General features: G+C 42.1%; 7 non-coding genes across 7 annotated transcripts; 2 read left to right on the plus strand and 5 right to left on the minus strand.

Moving 5' to 3' along the window:
• Positions 1 to 1,010: 1,010 nt before the first annotated feature.
• trnan-guu (transfer RNA asparagine (anticodon GUU)) lies at positions 1,011 to 1,084 on the minus strand. Its single transcript has one exon. It is a non-coding gene; the product is annotated as a tRNA-Asn (tRNA).
• Positions 1,085 to 2,277: 1,193 nt separating this feature from the next.
• trnar-ucg (transfer RNA arginine (anticodon UCG)) lies at positions 2,278 to 2,350 on the plus strand. Its single transcript has one exon. It is a non-coding gene; the product is annotated as a tRNA-Arg (tRNA).
• A 1,554-nt stretch (positions 2,351 to 3,904) lies between these two features.
• trnas-uga (transfer RNA serine (anticodon UGA)) lies at positions 3,905 to 3,986 on the minus strand. The gene has a single exon. It is a non-coding gene; the product is annotated as a tRNA-Ser (tRNA).
• Positions 3,987 to 5,522: 1,536 nt separating this feature from the next.
• On the minus strand, positions 5,523 to 5,596 carry trnan-guu (transfer RNA asparagine (anticodon GUU)). The gene has a single exon. It is a non-coding gene; the product is annotated as a tRNA-Asn (tRNA).
• A 1,193-nt stretch (positions 5,597 to 6,789) lies between these two features.
• On the plus strand, positions 6,790 to 6,862 carry trnar-ucg (transfer RNA arginine (anticodon UCG)). Its single transcript has one exon. It is a non-coding gene; the product is annotated as a tRNA-Arg (tRNA).
• An 8,123-nt stretch (positions 6,863 to 14,985) lies between these two features.
• On the minus strand, positions 14,986 to 15,067 carry trnas-cga (transfer RNA serine (anticodon CGA)). The gene has a single exon. It is a non-coding gene; the product is annotated as a tRNA-Ser (tRNA).
• A 2,434-nt stretch (positions 15,068 to 17,501) lies between these two features.
• On the minus strand, positions 17,502 to 17,583 carry trnas-gcu (transfer RNA serine (anticodon GCU)). Its single transcript has one exon. It is a non-coding gene; the product is annotated as a tRNA-Ser (tRNA).
• Between the last annotated feature and the right edge of the window lie 2,456 nt (positions 17,584 to 20,039).

Below are 20,039 nucleotides of genomic sequence, written 5' to 3' on the forward strand. Positions count from 1 at the left end.
CATTCATCTTTGCGCATCTGTGAAAGGTAGACTCTTGAGCAATGTTTGAGCCAGCTCTAAGGCAACTAGTGCTATTGGACAGAGACCTCTGGAAGATCCTAAGAGTCTCTTAACACCACTTCCAGCAGCAAGCTTAATTGTTCGCTGGAGGTCTCCCACCCAGGTACTGACCAGGCAAAGAATCACCACTACATTGAATGAGGAAGTTAATCCTGAAATCCAATTACATATCTCAAGGTAAGACAAATCCATAAGAACATGTCTTAGTATTACTTTGTTTACATTAGTATGGCACTGAGTTGGAGCTCCTCTTTAAGCTGTGGTTTAGTTTTGCATTCATGTGTTTCTAGAGCAGTTATTTATGGGGGTGGGTGGGTCTTTCACAGAGGCTCAGGACAAATCCCCCGCCTGAAAGTCTAATGTGTGCGTTCAGACAGTCACAGGTCAAGAGCCAGGCAGGAGGACAATGGACAGAAGAGCCAACGAACTAAAAATGAAAGAACAAATATGAAAAAGCCACCATCTTTTTCTTTTTGACATTTTCCGACTTTCATGCAAGCCAGGACAAAGTTGCTCGTAGCTACTTGTGGATTCAAATACTCTATCGAGTGCTTTGATGAGTTTTTGCAATTTGATTGTCGTCCTGTCAGCCTGTTTCTGTTTTTTTTTTTTCAATCTAGGGATGGAAAGTATGAGGGAAATGATGGAGCAATCAATAACCGCTCCGGAAAAATGGCAGAAAGAAATGGTCCGTCACTAAGGACATTTGTGAAGCAGAGGAGTGACATCACCACAAAGGCGACACATTCTGCTGATGGTTTTGGTGAATAATGATTGAGGCGCGTTAAGAGAAAGGTAGCTGTGTCAGCATGCGTAGGCTGCAAACGATCAAGCAAAGGTTTACTCCATGCTGAAAAGAGAAGAAAAGAAGCACAACGTTTCGACTGTGGAGCCTTCTGCGCCATCTTCTTTAGCGGTGATGATGTTTACATTGGAAAAACGGAGACATGCGTCCCTGGGTGGGCTTGAACCACCAACCTTTCGGTTAACAGCTGAACGCGCTAACCGATTGCGCCACAGAGACTGACGGCCGCTTGTGTTCCCTACATTTGCAGGTTTATGGTCAAAGAAAACAATCACTTGCGCTTCTTGCAGCCGGCAATCTTTTTCCACTGACAACCAAGAAATGGATTTCATCTTTCACAAGCTGTATGGATTTCTTCAAAAACAAGTTATTCCAGAAAGGAAATGAATTCTTGCATTAAACTGAACCAAGCTGTACATGTTTGTCTGAAATGAGACATTCGGCACAACAAGACACGGAGAGAGGCACCGCTGGTATTCAGACCCAGGATCGCCTGCTTACTAGGCGGGCACTTTAAGCCACTAGGGAACAGCGCCAGCGGAGCACCGCGCTTTTACAGACACTTGGACACATCTGCGTTCGGTGTGCACTTAACCTGCTCTCTGAGCCCGTTGCCTCCGTCCCATTTAATAGCAGAACTGACGCCAAGAGAAATGATGAGAAATGGCATTTATCGGGCACTTTTCATGTCCAAGGAGCTCAATGCCCTTGACACCTCCACAAGGCGACAGAGCTGTGCATTCTTTGGCGACACCATTTTTTCTTTTGTTTAATTTCTATACTTATTGATAGAATAAAAATGATATGTCATGTACTGTAAGGGAAATGTCTCTTTTCATGGGGAAAGCTAGCACCAGCAAATGTTGTGTTTAGAAGAAGTGATTTAACATGACACGTGACCTAATTTACCGGAGCAAAAGCTCACCCAGCAAGCCCTGCTTTACTTCTACAGGAGAGAAGTACTGTAGAGTCTGCAAGATGTTCAGCTGGGTAGCTACGTCAGCATGCCTCGGCTGCAAAGGAACAAGTACTAGGTTTATTGCATGCTGAAAAGAGAAGAACGGAAACACAGCGTTTCGACTGTGAGGTCTTCTCACACCTGAAGAAGCCTCACACCTGTAAAAGGCTCCATGGTTTTCTTTCTTCTCTTTTCAACATGGAATACACCTATTGTCTGCAAGATGTGACAATTTCATGGTGTTTTGGAAGAAAACCTTTTTTCTTTGAATTCAAAATCAATCGGAATTTCAGCACGACACATCAACACTTTTTCTGTTTTAAGGAGATGATATTTTAAACCTGATAAAAATAGTAGGAAACACAAGTTTCTTGCTGTGAAAATTTAGATGGGGAAGTGTACTACTAGTAGCAGTGTAGAGCTCTCTGTGGTGGAGTGCAAGCGCATGTTCTATGGGCCAGTGGCGTAATGGATAACGCGTCTGACTTCGGATTAGAAGATTGTAGGTTCGAGTCCTGCCTGGCTCGTGAGGCTTTTAAACCTCTCAGGTTCCTCGGTAACAGGTTGCCGTCATGTATATGAACTATAGAAAAGCATTTGCCACAACCCGTAAATTAGCACGCAAGTGCGGGCTGGTGAACACAGAACTGTATGGAGATCATCTCCAGCTCCGAGCTCAATTGCAATGAAAAAACATGCAGAAAAGAACTGGAGAGCAGATGAATTTGTGCTCAGTAGGGTGGGGAGGACTCAGCATTGCTATTGTTCTAATTGGCATGAACTGCAGGGGATCTGAATCAGAACATGTCAGTTAGTTCGATCATTGCGTCAGTATGTAGGCCAAGTTAATACAGAATTATTACTTTGTCTGTCTCGTCTTTGTATATAGCTGAATGTCCCTGACAATTTCATGTTAGTTTTTAAGAACGACATTGGTGCTAATATATACATATATAGCATATAAGGAACACGTAAAAGTTTAGTCCATGCTGAAAAGATAAGAAAACCGCCACAACATTTCATCTTGGAATAAATCTTTACTTGTTGTTTTGCAGCCTACCCATTCTGACCTAACTCCTCCCTTGAAATTCCCTAACAGATAAGGGTACGTAACGGCTCATGCGATGCTCAGTTGCAATTTGTCCCAAAACAAACAAGAACAGCAGCTGAGGGTTTGAGTTTGAACATGCACTGTATTAAAGCAGCTTTTATTTCCATTGATAAATGCTAGATATTCCTACAGAGATTCTCCAGGTGAGTAAGCGATTCCTGTTTCTGTTTCTATTTCTGTTTCATATATATATACAGTATATATATGTTACATGTGTCTCTGCAATAGTATAAATGTGTTATACACTATCAGGGGCTGCTTTTTTGTGCACCTCATCTACAACAAGGGTTTTTTTTTCATTTATGTTTGTGGACCTTCACCATTTGAGGAAGTGAGTTAAATAAGAAAGTTACAGGTATGGTGAGCAATGACTGACAAAGGCACGTACTGCGTATTCCTTACAGAAGTGTAAGCAATTTGTTCTAAAAAACACCGGCTAAAGTCCAACATCGTTAGCAATCTTATTACTTAAACAGAATTAACATCAATAAACTGTAAGGTGCTGGTACATGCGAGTAGATTTGATCTTCTATTAAACAAAAATGCAATTACAGCTCTAAAAAGGTCAACCTAGACTTCTGTAACAGATCTGTTCAGGTCATCGCTGTTTCTCTGACCTTGTGAGTCTTTGGAATTTTAAAAGTGTATTTTGCTTGCCTTTCATGTGGTCTGTGTACAAGTCACTGTGGCGTATGCGGTCCTACACAGCCTTGCTATAGACGTGACGAGCCTCCGCTATGTTGCAATGGAGAACAGGTTCAGTACAGAGCTGCCGAGAAAATTCAGCTGGAAAGCTCGTTGCAGAAAAGCATCGTTATCTGTGTCCAGCGGCAAAGCGTCCTTCGTGGGTGCTGAAGAATCGATTTCACAGGCTGCGGGTCCAGGCGATTTAGAGTGTTAAAGGTCCCAGCGAAAACGAAACGGCGCTGGTCCTTTTACACGCACGCACGCAACCAAATGCAAAGGACGCCATAGTCGGCAGGATTTGAACCTGCGCGGGGAGACCCCAACGGATTTCAAGTCCGTCACCTTAACCACTCGGCCACGACTACAGCAAGCGCCGCGGCCGCTGCCTTCTTGCTACAATCGAACAGGGAGTGCGAGGCGGCGGCGGCAGCGGAGGCAACTTTTTTCAAGTTCGCTCTCCGTTTAAGAAACCTTTTACGCCATACGTGCAAGCACACACACACACACCTCAGAGGACTTAAGGGTGGCTTCAAGTTGGAATGATAAAGTCTCCCCGTTCGGACATGAAAACAGAACGTTCTTAGAAAGAAAGCAATCAACAACGGAGACATGTGGACGACGATTTTAGTCACTGCACTTTGAATAGCATTTTTACTCCAGTTACAGGAGATGCACCAATGGCCCTTGACCTACGCTCTTACCAATGCCTTGAACATTCAAACAAAACAGCCCTCAAGTCCTGCGGTTTAATATAACGCTGTTACGTGTCGAGGCAGTATTTTTCTCTGTCCTACCGTTGAGACACGGGGCGTATATGGAAACGAACACATGCTACGGATCGTCTCTAATCGGTCCCTACAGTTGGAAGGCTCCTTGAAGCGTGCACCCCCATCATTCATCTTTGCGCATCTGTGAAAGGTAGACTCTTGAGCAATGTTTGAGCCAGCTCTAAGGCAACTAGTGCTATTGGACAGACACCTCTGGAAGATCCTAAGAGTCTCTTAACACCACTTCCAGCAGTAAGCTTAATTGTTCGCTGGAGGTCTCCCACCCAGGTACTGACCAGGCAAAGAATCACCAGTACATTGAATGAGGAAGTTAATCCTGAAATCCAATTACATATCTCAAGGTAAGACAAATCCATAAGAACATGTCTTAGTATTACTTCGTTTACATTAGTATGGCACTGAGTTGGAGCTCCTCTTTAAGCTGTGGTTTAGTTTTGCATTCATGTGTTTCTAGAGCAGTTATTTATGGGGGTGGGTGGGTCTTTCACAGAGGCTCAGGACAAATCCCCCGCCTGAAAGTCTAATGTGTGCGTTCAGACAGTCACAGGTCAAGAGCCAGGCAGGAGGACAATGGACAGATGAGCCAACGAACTAAAAATAAAAGAACAGATATGAAAAAGCCACCATCTTTTTCTTTTTGACATTTTCCGACTTTCATGCAAGCCAGGACAAAGTTGCTCGTAGCTACTTGTGGATTCAAATACTCTATCGAGTGCTTTGATGAGTTTTTGCAATTTGATTGTCGTCCTGTCAGCCTGTTTCTGTTTTTTTTTTTCAATCTAGGGATGGAAAGTATGAGGGAAATGATGGAGCAATCAATAACCGCTCCGGAAAAATGGCAGAAAGAAATGGTCCGTCACTAAGGACATTTGTGAAGCAGAGGAGTGACATCACCACAAAGGCGACACATTCTGCTGATGGTTTTGGTGAATAATGATTGAGGCGCGTTAAGAGAAAGGTAGCTGTGTCAGCATGCGTAGGCTGCAAACGATCAAGCAAAGGTTTACTCCATGCTGAAAAGAGAAGAAAAGAAGCACAACGTTTCGACTGTGGAGCCTTCTGCGCCATCTTCTTTAGCGGTGATGATGTTTACATTGGAAAAACGGAGACATGCGTCCCTGGGTGGGCTTGAACCACCAACCTTTCGGTTAACAGCCGAACGCGCTAACCGATTGCGCCACAGAGACTGACGGCCGCTTGTGCTCCCTACATTTGCAGGTTTATGGTCAAAGAAAACAATCACTTGCGCTTCTTGCAGCCGGCAATCTTTTTCCACTGACAACCAAGAAATGGATTTCATCTTTCACAAGCTGTATGGATTTCTTCAAAAACAAGTTATTCCAGAAAGGAAATGAATTCTTGCATTAAACTGAACCAAGCTGTACATGTTTGTCTGAAATGATACATTCGGCACAACAAGACACGGAGAGAGGCACCGCTGGTATTCAGACCCAGGATCGCCTGCTTACTAGGCGGGCACTTTAAGCCACTAGGGAACAGCGCCAGCGGAGCACCGCGCTTTTACAGACACTTGGACACATCTGCGTTCGGTGTGCACTTAACCTGCTCTCTGAGCCCGTTGCCTCCGTCCCATTTAATAGCAGAACTGACGCCAAGAGAAATGATGAGAAATGGCATTTATCGGGCACTTTTCATGTCCAAGGAGCTCAATGCCCTTGACACCTCCCCAAGGCGACAGAGCTGTGCATTCTTTGGCAACAACATTTTTTCTTTTGTTTAATTTCTATACTTATTGATAGAATAAAAACGATATGTCATGTACTGTAAGGGAAATGTCTCTTTTCATGGGGAAAGCTAGCACCAGCAAATGTTGTGTTTAGAAGAAGTGATTTAACATGACACGTGACCTAATTTACCGGAGCAAAAGCTCACCCAGCAAGCCCTGCTTTACTTCTACAGGAGAGAAGTACTGTAGAGTCTGCAAGATGTTCAGCTGGGTAGCTATGTCAGCATGCCTCGGCTGCAAAGGAACAAGTAATAGGTTTATTGCATGCTGAAAAGAGAAGAAAGGAAACACAACGTTTCGGCCGTGAGGTCTTCTCACACCTGAAGAAGCCTCACACCTGTAAAAGGCTCCATTGTTTTCTTTTTTCTCTTTTCAACATGGAATACACCTATTGTCTGCAAGATGTGACAATTTCACAGTGTTTTGGAAGAAAACGTTTTTTCTTTGAATTCAAAATCAATCGGAATTTCAGCACGACACATCAACACTTTTTCTGTTTTAAGGAGATGATATTTTAAACCTGATAAAAATAGTAGGAAACACAAGTTTCTTGCTGTGAAAATTTAGATGGGGAGGTGTACTACTAGTAGCAGTGTAGAGCTCTCTGTGGTGGAGTGCAAGCGCATGTTCTATGGGCCAGTGGCGTAATGGATAACGCGTCTGACTTCGGATCAGAAGATTGTAGGTTCGAGTCCTGCCTGGCTCGTGAGGCTTTTAAACCTCTCAGGTTCCTCGGTAACAGGTTGCCGTCATGTATATGAACTATAGAAAATCATCTGCCACAACCTGTAAATTAGCACGCAAGTGCGGGCTAGTTAACACAGAACTGTATGGAGATCATCTCCAGCTCCGAGCTCAATTGCAATGAAAAAACATGCAGAACAGAACTGGAGAGCAGCTGAATTTGTGCTCAGTAGGGTGGGGAGGACTCAGCATTGCTATTGTTCTAATTGGCATGAACTGCAGGGGATCTGAATCAGAACATGTCAGTTAGTTCGATCATTGCGTCAATATGTAGGCCACGTTAATACAGAATTATTACTTTGTCTGTCTCGTCTTTGTATATAGCTGAATGTCCCTGACAATTTCATGTTAGTTTTTAAGAACGACATTGGTGCTAATATATACATATATAGCATATAAGGAACACGTAAAAGTTGAGTCCATGCTGAAAAGATAAGAAAACCGCCACAATGTTTCATCTTGGAATAAATCTTTACTTGTTGTTTTGCAGCCTACCCATTCTGACCTAACTCCTCCCTTGAAATTGCCAAACAGATAAGGGTACGTAACGGCTCATGCGATGCTCAGTTGCAATTTGTCCCAAAACAAACAAGAACAGCAGCTGAGGGTTTGAGTTTGAACATGCACTGTATTAAAGCAGCTTTTATTTCCATTGATAAATGCTATATATTCCTACAGAGATTCTCCAGGTGAGTAAGCGATTCCTGTTTCTGTTTCTATTTCTGTTTCATATATATATATACAGTATATATACAGTATTGTACTATTATTATATAATTCGTTACACTGTGGCTGTGTTGTGTGTGTTAAGCTGCTGTTGCACTGCAATTTCCCTCACGGGATCAATAAAGTATCTATCTATAAGAAGACATTACCAACAACGACCACAAGATGGAGATATTGTCTAGACATTACCAACAACGACCACAAGATGGAGATATTGTCCAAAGAGGCAAGAAGGGCAAAGCCGCGATAAGGTAAAATCATTTTTTGTAAGAGATTGGTGTCAGAATGCACATCCGTATCCCAAACAGAATCTCTAGTAAAATATGATCATTTGTGAAACAGGCAAATGAGTGTCTGCTACAATATGATTGCTACAGATGCAGCCATTCAAAATGTGCGGGCGATACTGCATTATTTTCCGGTACGCTGTACGCAGTCTACCGCGAGTTACCGGTAAATACCGCGAGTTACCGGTAAATACCGCTAGCAAAATAATAGTATCCGGAATTTCCGCAAGGTGGAGCTAATAAAGCTCAACTTCTCATGTTTGAGCTGTAGCCATCAAAGTCTTTAATGAAGATATTACTAATAGTATTAATAATAAATGACCTTGGACAAGCTGTAAACTCAAAGTATTGCCCTGGTCCACATTATTTTTTTCACTGACCTTCTTTGTAAAAGTAACACCACAGCATTTCGCAATCACGCATTTTTTTCCAATCATGCAAAGTACAGTAATTTTTGAGAATCGATTCACCATGCCTTTCACATGCTCATAAAAGAGATTGATTTAGGAACATAAACATATTACCGTATGCAAACTGTACTGTATACAGTTTGTATATGTATATGTATATGTATATGTATATTTAATGTCTTAACTGTGCCCGTTTAAGTATTGAATATTTATATGGAATTTTACCACTGAAGGGAAATCTTAGTGCCTGAGCATAAAAAGAATAGGAGCGTAATGCAACGCGTGTGAAGGCCATAAACGATATTAATTTTGGAACATAAACATACAGTATATGGCTGGTCTCGGTACTTTAAAGAAAACATACACGAAACATGGTTTCATTATGACCAGAATCGGTCTTGAGATATTTTTAACTTGATTTACAGTATTTGAGAGGTATGTCTTGACACCGATACTACGTAAATACTCCTCACGTATATGTTTCTAGGTTTATATTATGCATTTCATACGGTCAAATTGCTTTTGAGCAACTGATGAGAAGCGCGAAACGGTATGCCCAGGGCGTTTTAGTTTTTGTTTTGTTTTAATGCAGTGCAGTGGATTGATTAGAGATATCAAGTACATACAAGTCATTTTTTAAATGTTGTAGTTCGTCTTGTAAAAATGTTACGAGTACATCATCTGTCAACAATTACACAGGTTCTGTTTCCATATTGCGGTTTTTGGTTACGTAATACTATTTTCTAATTTCACGTTGTGAATATATGATTTGGGCAAACAGAGCCGCAAAGAAGTACATTATGGGTTGTTGTTGTTTTTTTGCAGTTTTATCTAAAATAAGCGATGCTTAAACCTTTGTCTGATTCTTGTGAAACTATCCACACGACAGTTACCTAGGAGTTGACTTCAGTGATGTCACTGATGGGATGTTTCTAAAAATCCATCCTCTGTAAAACATCTTCTCTAGTTGTTCTGCATATGTATTCGCTAATGAAGCTGTGTGTTCTGAGCCTGGTTCTCTACATTTCTGTATGAACCAGCTTAGAGGGCTAAAGACAGCTTGTGTTTAAATTGAGTGTAAGGTAATTTATGCTTCTAAAGTCATGGTCAGCATTTATTATTGTACTGTGCTGTAAACTTCTTCTGTGCCTAATTACATTATTTTATAGTCGATAATGTTTCTGTAGTGCTTTTTCAGCCCTCAGCATGTGACTGCGCTGGTGGTGCTGTGGGTTAGGTTCCTGACTCCTATGTCACATGGTCTGTGGTTGAATCTCATGGAACTATGACTTTAATTTTTAACAAACATTTCTTTGAAAAAATGAAACATTTCCCTTGGTCAGAGATTAAATAAAACCTCACTCGCATCAAAACAAATTTATATTTCTAAATATCACAACATGATCGAATTTACGTCTTTTTAATAACAATGAATAGTCACCTATGCGTTACAAAATAAACATTTATATTGATTTGAATCGAGTTTTGATTTAAATCGTAAACGCGTGTTTAAAGGCGATATACTGTATAAAAGCGCTGATTCTTATGGAATGTGTTTGGCCGGGGATTCAAAAAAATTATTTTTTTTAATCGCGTATCTAAGGAAAATTGCAGTATAACTTTGTTCATGCACAAACAGTGGCATGTTACATTATAATTTGGGTGTCTCCTCTTGCCAGAAAGCTCTAAATTGGATTTTGAGTGCGGTTTTTGACTTTTTCTAAATTGCAACCCATAAATAAAGCTGATACAGTTTAGACTTACTGTATTCTAAACTGTATTACAACATCACATTGGACAATGCAACGTAAATTGCAAAAATGCACTTGGAATCTGTCCAAGCCCTACTACGAAAATTATTAAAACTGCGACACTTATCATTCATCTTTAAATAAACTTTATTTTATATAGCGTTTTAAGCGAATAGGTAATTAGATTGCTCATAAACCTAATCGCTTTTTCTACATAAACACAGCGTGATTGCTCTCTGAAAATGCTTTTTTCTTTATATTTAGGCTCAGATTTCAACTATAGATTGTATTATTATAAACTTTCTTGGAAAAATGTCTTTTATGTAAACCATGTTTGCTATTAATTCATTTAGGGCTAAAATACGTTCATTGTCTTCCAATCGAGTCGAGTTGACATTGGAAGCTTGCCACGCCCGGACTGTTACACCAACGCATTAGCATGTTGAAGCGATTTCATTGAGGAGGCCATCTACTAGTTAACACTGTACTTCCTACTTTGAAAACACCTGTGAAATTGGTTTAATTCGTCACAGCCAGCACTCCGGCAGAGAGGGGGGTTGTACTCGTTAATGTCTGATGACATACAAGTGGAAAGATTACAGATTTTAATCGTTTTTTTTCTGAACCAGGGAAAATCTGATCATGTTTCTCTATAACAATAATAAAAAACTTTATTTTAAATTATTTTACATATCCCGCTTGCACATCGCACGACTTTAATAAATCTATTCTTTATTAATACTAAATAAATAATACTAAAAATACTACAGCAAAGAGGTCACTTGATTTTTGGAATAATTCCAAATAGCACAATGATCCACTGGCATTCCTGAAGTCTGTTTAGTGCATAATCTTCCAAATACAATCACTAAGCAATTATAAGAATTATACCATCCTATTTCTTTGTGATGTCCTGTAAAAACTAAACCTATTTTTATAAGGCTTTTACTCAAAAGGTTTCCAAACACACAAAGCATTTGTGAAGTACTATAGTATTTCTAAAGGTTACTGGTACAACATCAATCATTAAAGCTTAACAATAAAGTTTAGATTGCTGACTATGGACTAACTACATTAACTAACTGCAATGCAACATTATACATTTTACAAGAATATCTGGTTGAATTCTTGCATTTGTAGCCAATTTAATGCGAGAGAAATAAGCCAATTTAATTATTTCACAAAAAATAATGTAATATAAAATGGATGTTTTTAACTTTATTGTAGTGTTTTAGAAACTAATATGTCTTCAAAAATGGTTGTTTTTCACTCCTAGGAATGAAAGCTGTTGTTATATGATGTTTATTTTCAAATTTGGAAAAATCAAAGGATTCTAGCTTTCTCCCCTTGCAGGCATCGGACACAGAGAACCTCATGGTTTTCCTAAAAATCATTTTTTATGTTCCCTGGTGTTCCAAACTTAGTTTTAATTTGTTATTATGTTAAAAACAGGGTAATAAATTTCTAATTGGACTATAAATAATGTCATATTGTCTGCTATAAAACTGATGTTTTCAACTCTATTGTAGAGATTCTAGAATCATCTAATAGAGAATTGAAATAAAAAAAGGGCATAAGAAAACATTACCAACAACGACCACAAGATGGAGATATTGTCTAGACATTACCAACAACGACCACAAGATGGAGATATTGTCCAAAAAGGCAAGAAGGGCAAAGCCGCGATAAGGTAAAATCATTTTTTGAAAGAGATTGCTGTCAGAATGCACAACTGAATCCCAAACAGAATCTCTAGTCAAATATGATCATTTGTGAAACAGGCAAATGAGTCTCTCAGGTGCCCATTGCTCATTTTCAGACACATTTATGCAATACTTTCACCATGCGTTGAGCAATAGGGATTAAAGATACCAGAGGTAAGGTTTAAAAGTGATTCTGAGGTGCAACACATCAGCAATACAGCTAGGCATCTGAAATGCGGGGTTTGAGAGCCCTTCAGGGAACACCGTACCCTAAAGGTACCAGAAGTCCAGTAGTATAAGCATTAAGTCACTGTCACCCCTGTTACAATGTGATTGCTACATATCTTCATTTCTTTGGTTTTTAAGGAGTAAGAGTGCAGGGGGTCTAAATCTGCGATCCAGTGTGTTGAAGTATTTCACAACATTACCTGTAGCCCGTATGGAAATAAATACTAATTCTGATTATTGCCCTGGGCATGTACCAATAAATCACTGAGCATATATATATATATCACTGTGTTGAAGCTAGAGACCTGTATGTAATATTATGGTGCTAAAATGTCATTTTCACATATATTAATGTAATAAATGATTGCTTATGCTTTATAAACAAATCTAATTAAAATAAATGATTAAGTTTTGTATTTATCTTGTACCATAGAACATGATTTTCTTTGTATTTCAAGCCCACAAAGTGTCCAAATGACGCACTACATGATATAAGGAAGATTATCACATGCATATCGGTATTATCTTTCTTATGAAAATGCATTCCTTTCATTACCTTTTACTTTTTAAAATGAACTCAAATTGTGTATAATGTAATAATTTAAGTAGAAGTGCTTCACTGTTCTATGCCGTCTGGAAATAAATCCTCAGACTACTTACTGCCCTGGGCATGTACCAATAAATTACAGGAGCACATCTATATATCACTGCGTTGAAGCAGGAGACACACAATCACTGCAAACACATCCTAAATACAGTGTTCTAGCACCTTTGACCTCATCCAGAACATATCATTTCTTGAAAGGGATTGCTGTCCGAATGCACATCTGAATCCCAAACAGAATCTCTAGTAAAATACGATCATTTGTGAAACAGGCAAATGACTGTCTCAGGGGCCCATTCCTCATTCTCAAGACACATGTATGCAGTACGTACACCATGCATTGAGCAATAGGGATTAAAGACACCACAGCTAAGGTTAGAAGTCATTCTGACTATATTCTAAAATATTGGACTCATATTCTTATGATGGCAGACATGATGCTGCGTTTAAAACCGGGGTTAATGGACATTATATGACTGTCAATTCTGTTTTGTTTTGGAGACTCTTGGCTGCCTATATGGTACACTGCAGCGTGAAGGAATTATTTTCCAAAACTGTGTCAGCTCAAAAGTTGTAAGAGAACCTCTCCAGCTGCTTTAACTCTCTTCATTTTTGTCATTTAATTGTCTGTCGGCACTATGTGGCAGCGTTGCATGACAACCCCTCTCACCACGGAAAGGAACCTAACAGCTTTGGTAAGAGAGTAGAAAAGGACCTGGCCAGTAAGGGGCACGAACCTGTGACTTTGGCGTTATTAGCACCATGCTCTAACCAACTGAGCTAACCGGCCTCACGACAGTGGCTCTCTCTGTGCTGCAAAAAATCGAACTCAGGGAATTTCTTTTGCCCTCCTTTGAATAGAAAGCCGTGTAATTCAGTGTACGGGCTTTCTCATGCAGTTTCATGGTTCTTGTAACCCAAATCCTACACTGGCCTGAAGTGCCCCCCATTTCACAGAATTTTTCAGCTGATTTAAAATGTACCTAAAGGAGAAGCATTATTGAAGACGATCAATTACCAAGAGCTTTTGTCAAAGGTTTTGGTGGTCATTTTTAATGACCACAGAGCGCTGTGACCTCGGTTTTACATCTCATCCAAAAGACAGCGCCCTTTTACAACACAGTGTCTCCGTCACTATGCTGGGGCATTGGGACCCGCACAGACCTCAGGGTGAGCGCCCCACCGCCGGCACCATTAACACCGCTTCCAGCTGGAAGCTTTGTTTTTCCCTGTAGCTCACCCTCATCCGGGTACTGACCTGGCTCACACCTGCTTAGCTTCAGTGGGTTTTCAGTTGCGAGTTGCAAGGGGATGCAAGTGATGGAGCAGCTCGCTGCAAAAGCCACTGCATTGGCCGGGAATCAAAGCCGAGCCTCCCGCGTGGCAGGCGAGAATTCTACCACTGAACCACCAACGCTCAGAACCCGGGCCTTCAAAAAAGACGCTTTTTTGGTGCTCTGTGCAAAAAGCGTCGACATCTGCTTCCAGCTGTAAAATGCCATTCGCGGACGCTGAAGAACTTATTTGCAAGGGAGCGGGTACAAGCAATTTGGCATTTTAAAACCACCAGGAACACCGAACAGGCGCGCTTCTTTGCTTGCGCCGAAACACAACGACAGGAGGTGGACAACGTAGTCGGCAGGATTCGAACCTCTTTCTGTCTATTATATACTAAATGTTCTCTTGTCTGTCTCTTGTTTGTATAGAACTGAATGTCCCTGACAATGTACTGTTAGTTTTAATTGAAGAAAGGCATTTGTGTTCAAATATATCAGACAAGTTTACGTAACTGCTCATGCGACACTCAGTTGTAATTAGTCAAGAAATAAAGTCGAACAACAGCTGCGGGTTTGATTCTGAACGTATCAGATTGCAGCACCTTTTACTTCCATTGACAAATGATAGAGATTCGAAGAGAGATCCTTCAGACCAGCAAGCAAACCCACGGCTATTTCGGTTTTCTATCTAGGCAACGTTGGTGTCTGCAATAGCATACATGAAAGCGTGATGCAATTTCTGTGGCTAAATTTGTTGCACGTCATGCACAGTAAGAGTGTTTCTAACACCAAATAAAAAGTCAACAATTAGCGATTACGCCTTCTCCTCAGTTAACCCACTGAAACCCTTGCTGTTAACAGTTCTTTAATGCATGCTTTACGAGCACCTACATATTGTGTCGGTTCTTTCAGTTTTATTCATTAGGTTTTCAAAGGCATAAGTAGAACACCAGAGGTGCGAACGCAAGATGTGTGGTTATTTGAAGAACTCATTTCCATGGCAGCGGGGCCAAGCTATTTAGTGTTTTTATAGTACCAGGGAAGGAGAAGCGGCACTTCACCTTTGCCGCGCAGGCACAAGGAGACGTGCGGCAGACGCCGTAGTCGGCAAGATTTGAACCTGCATGGGGAGTCCCCAACGGATTTCGAGTCCATCGCCTTAACCACTCGGCCACGACTACAGCGAGTTCACCATCGCCGCATTCCTCCTTTAATCTAACACGGAGTGCGACGTGGCTGCGGAAACCTTTTCAAAGTCGCTCTCCGTTAAAAAAAAATAATACCTTTGACAAAATACGTGCCGGCAGACAGACACGCCTCAGAGGGTTTAAGGCTGGCTTCATGTCGGAATGATAAAGTCTCCCCGTCCGGACATGAAAATGCCACTTTGTTACACACAAAAAAAGAATCAACAACAGAGAAATGCCCACAAGCATTTGAAAAGCCGCACCACGTCGCACTTGAAATAGCTCTTACATTAGTGGTAGACACAGGAATCGCATTTTTATTTACGCTCTTACCAACGCGATGGAAAGCAAAACAAAGCAAAGCAGAGCAAAACAAAACGAACAAACGAAAACCCTGCACATAACGCCGTTACGTGCCCAAGTGGTATTGTACGTCATCCTAGCACTGCACCCCGGGGCGTACGGTACATGGGAACGAGCACACGCCACGAATCGTCTCGAATCACTCCCTACAGCTGTAAGGCACCTTGAAGCGTGCACCCCCAACATTCTTCTTTGCGCATCTGTGAAAGGTAAACTCTTGAGCAAACTCTGAACCAGCTCTAAGGAAACTAATCCGATTAGACGTTACTTTGACTCATCTTCTTACGCTCAGTGCCGGATTGCTCAAACTCCAGCTAGGGTTAGGGTTAGCATTCCCACGCTACTTAGACACTTTGTTTACGCTCAGTGCTGGATTTTGGGAACTTCAGGACGAGTGGGAATTTTCTCCTATCTGTCCATTCTGTTTTGTTTTGGAGACTCTTGGCTGCCTATGTTGTACAGTGCAGCGTGAAGGAAACATTTTCCAAAACTGTGTCAGCTCAAGAGTTGTAAGAAAACCTCTCCAGCTGCTACAACTCTCTTCATTTTTGTCATTTAATGTGACACTCGATGTATAACTGGAGCCTCACATATGCAAATGGTGCGGCTCCAGTTCGACACCCAGTTCGACACCACTTTACAGTATATGACAAAAGCATGGCAAACTGTGCCGGACCAGCAGATAACTTCCGCTTATTTTGACCATATTAAACATTGGAAATCTTCCCACTTGCATTTGTGACACTTGATTTTGGCTCCACCTAAGAAACTCTTAAATCTTCTAACACTTTTCTCTTCTCCCGCAACACACTTGTCTGTCGGCACTATGTGGAAGCGTTGCATGACAACCCATCTCACCACGGAAAGGAACCTAACAGCTTTGGTAAGAGAGTAGAATTACCTGAAGAACTGCTTTCCATGGAAGCAGGACCAAGCGATGTAGCATTTTTATAGTACCAGGAAAGGAGAAGCGGCACTTCGCCTTTGCCACACAGGCACAAGGCGACGTGCAGCAGACGCCGTAGTCAGCAGGATTCGAACCTGAGCAGGGAGTCCTCAATGGATTTCAAGTCCATCGCCTTAACTCTTCGGCCACAACTACAGTGAGCTCGCCGCCGCCGCATTCCTCCTCCGGAGTGCGAGGTGTCTGCGGAAACCTTTTTAAAGTCGCTCTCCGTTAAAAAAAAAATACCTTTCACAAGATACATGCCGGCAGACAGACACGCCTCAGAGGGTTTAAGGCTGGCTTCACGTTCAAATGATAAAGTCTCACCGTCCGGATGTCAAAATGCAACTTTGGCAGACAGAAAAAAAACATCAACAAACCACAAATGTGGACAAGGATTTTACAAGCTGCACCACACTGCACTTTCAAAAGCATTTACATTCGTGTTAGACGCAGGAATTGTCCTTGTTTTGCGCGCTTACGAACGCCATACAAATAAAACAGGTCTACGGGTCTGAAACCTGCTCCACGGAAAACAGTTCTGTTGCGCTTTTGATCAAAGGGAGATTCTCTGTTCTTACTTTTTCATGACATAACACCCAAAGGGGCTTCTTTGGAGCTGGATTCCAACCAGCATCCTAAAGTTTCTTGGTCGTATCCTTTACAGTCCTCTGTTCGGTCGACATGGAACAGAAGGGGGCAGCTTTCCTCACACATACAGTGCAGTTCTGCATCAGACCTCTAACTCGTTTCCTTAGCTTGGATTTAAGCCACGAAGCAGGCTTCTACTGTATAAACGTCTAGAGGAATCACAAACTATTTGAGAGGCCATCATCCCAGGGGGAACTGACAAAGTCTATCCCTAAACACCTAGCGCAGTCTCTCGAGAGACTGTCAAAAATCGCTTTCTCCGTTTGTGCTGCAAGTAAGTGAAAATGCGGTCTCAACCCAGAGCCACTTGGCAGCAGCGGCACGTAAATACTGTTACTGCCACTGCTCGATACCGACGTTAGCCTACTATACCATGTTCAGCCACCGCTAGAAAATGTACAGCTCTAGTACTGGAGCAAACAGAAGGAGGGCCAACATCTAACAGGCACACGTGTCAGACATAGAGAGCGCCGAGGATGGGATTCGAACCCATGCGTGCAGAGCACAATGGATTAGCAGTCCATCGCCTTAACCACTCGGCCACCTCGTCAATGAAACTGGGCTGTCCAGACACGGGTTGGCACGCTCCAGATGATCTTTTTCTTTTTTTTCCCTCGTACTCGAGGGTCCTTTTCCTGTTCCACATGCGATTTCAACATTTTCCTTGGGAGATGTCAAGCCAGCAAGCCACTGCTGTGGTTCAGTGGCCAGTGTGGAGTTCAGTGGCCCTGTTGTACACAGAAAGCACATTGAGCTCCTTGGACATGAAAAGTTCCAGATAAAAGCCATTTGTCATCCTTTCTCTTGGTGTCGATGTTGCTATTGTATGTAAAGGTGGCAACTTGCTCAGCGAGCAGGCGGAGCACACACCGAATGCAGATGTGTCTGAGTGGTGTGTCCAAGTGGCTGCAAAAAAACAGCACTCCCGGGGCGCCGTGGCTTAGTTGGTTAAAGCGCCTGTCTAGTAAACAAGAAATCCTGGGTCCGAATCCCAGCGGTGCCTTTTTTTGTGCTGTGTTCTCGAACAGAACTGGTCATTATGGACAACCGCATACGCCTAGACTTAATTAAATGCAAGTATTCATTTCCTGTCTTGAACGACTTGTTTTTCTTAAAATGGATGCAACTTGCAAAACATGAAATACAAACCTCGCTAATCAGCGCTCGCGGCTGGCAAAAAAAAAAGAAGTCAGCAATGTTTTTTTTCTTTAACCTTAACCCTGCTAATGGAGAAGAGTTAAACGACCGAGTCTATGCAGCTTAAACGGTGCTCACGTCGGGTTCTTAGCTGAAAGGGTGATAAATCCCGCTCACCCCAGTCCTTAATCTTTTAAAAGGATACAAAATTGAACCTAGTCGCCACATCACATACATCCTGTTCAACGATAAAAAGGTGACATCTATCCTCGATCCAGAGTAAATCCCACGTTGAGGGCATATTTTTTTCCACTTTACCATGAGTCGGGCTCGGCTGCACAGAGGCGAGAGCAGAGCAATGAGGTCACGGGGACAGGAGAGCCACACGCTGGCGGTTTAAACACGCGGAAGAAAACTGAGGGATCCACAGTATGTGGACCCTCCGTGCGCCATCAGTCCGCACTCCGGACTCTGAATCCTGCCATCCGAGTTAAGATCTCGGCGGAACCTGAGGCGCAGTTCTTTCTTAAAACGTAATCTGGTGAGCATTTCTAGAATCGTACTTGTATAGATGCAGCCTTTAATGTGTTGCTAGGTTAAAATTGATGACTTCTTGAACTTCAGTAGGCAACTGCCCTCTTGATTTTGGATTTAATTTCTTTATTACAGGGGCGCTTTTATGAAGACCGAGTCATGTTCAGGTACTTTGCTTGATGGAGGAAGCATATTTCGGACTCTGTGATCTGCTCACCTGGAAAGGTCTGCTGTACTACTACAAGAGAGAAGTAGAGTCTGGAAGAATGGACAATTTTATGATGCTTTGGAAGATAATGTTTTTTTTTTCTTTGAAATTGAAATGAATCAGAATATCAGTGCAAAAGACAAACTCTTGGTTTGGTTTAAAGAGATATGGTTTTAAAACAGACAAAATGTAGAAAACAGGTGTTTCTCACTTTTGGAAGAGAATGGACCGGGGGTAATATTTTACAAGTTATATAATAGTAAAATATTATATAATAGGGGTAATAGTCGCGAGGGGCTTCAGCTTTTTCGTGCTTAATATGGTGCGCTGTGGCCACGGCAGATATGGGATCTATAAAAGCCGAAAATTCTCCGATCATTGCCTGACACAGCTCCTCAAAGCTATTACAGACCTCAGGTCCTTGTCTAGACATCCACTCGTGGACCGCTCGGCTGGTAGTTTTCCTTACTAACATAGCCTTTTCCTGTTCGGACGCTTCGGGCATAAACTGCAAAGTATATCTCAGCTCATCAATGTAGGTCTCCACATTATTCCCTGACACTGTCGGGTCAAACCTTTCTACATCTTTGGCTAACTGCCTCAGGGAGTGGAGGTTAATTTTTACAGTTTCTCCGTGGGCAGGGAGACGGCCGTGATCAGGAGCAGGGGGTCTATGCCTGAATTGAATCGCCCTTGCGTCTCGCGCAGGACTCGGCGATCTCCCCCATGCCGATCCGACCACAGACCCTGGCCGGGAGAAACCTCCTGGGTGAGCGCTCCGGGCTGCTAGGTGGGCTGGCATGTAAGTGGGATCTAGCCTGTTTTGCTTCCAGTACGGCAGCATCTAACTCCTTTTGCCTTTCCTGGCTGAGCTCATTTAAACTCTCAATTTCTTTTTCTTTTTCTTTCAAGCTCGCTTCTAGGTCTCTCCTAGCTACCTCAGCCGCAGTTTCTCTAGCAGACAGGTCATCTAATTTACCTAAAACTTCCCTGAGTCTGTCTTCACTTTCCTCACTTTTCACTCTCTTTTCTCTGATTATATCCAACAACTCAACTCGCTCCGCCTTATATCTTTCTAGCTTTCCCTGAAGCGTTTGAAACTTTGTCAGCTCGGACAAAGACAGTTC

Source organism: Lepisosteus platostomus, unplaced genomic scaffold, assembly GCF_059453375.1.
Source record: "Lepisosteus platostomus isolate fLepPlt1 unplaced genomic scaffold, fLepPlt1.hap1 Scaffold_42_H1, whole genome shotgun sequence".
In the NCBI taxonomy this organism is placed as follows: domain Eukaryota; kingdom Metazoa; phylum Chordata; class Actinopteri; order Semionotiformes; family Lepisosteidae; genus Lepisosteus; species Lepisosteus platostomus.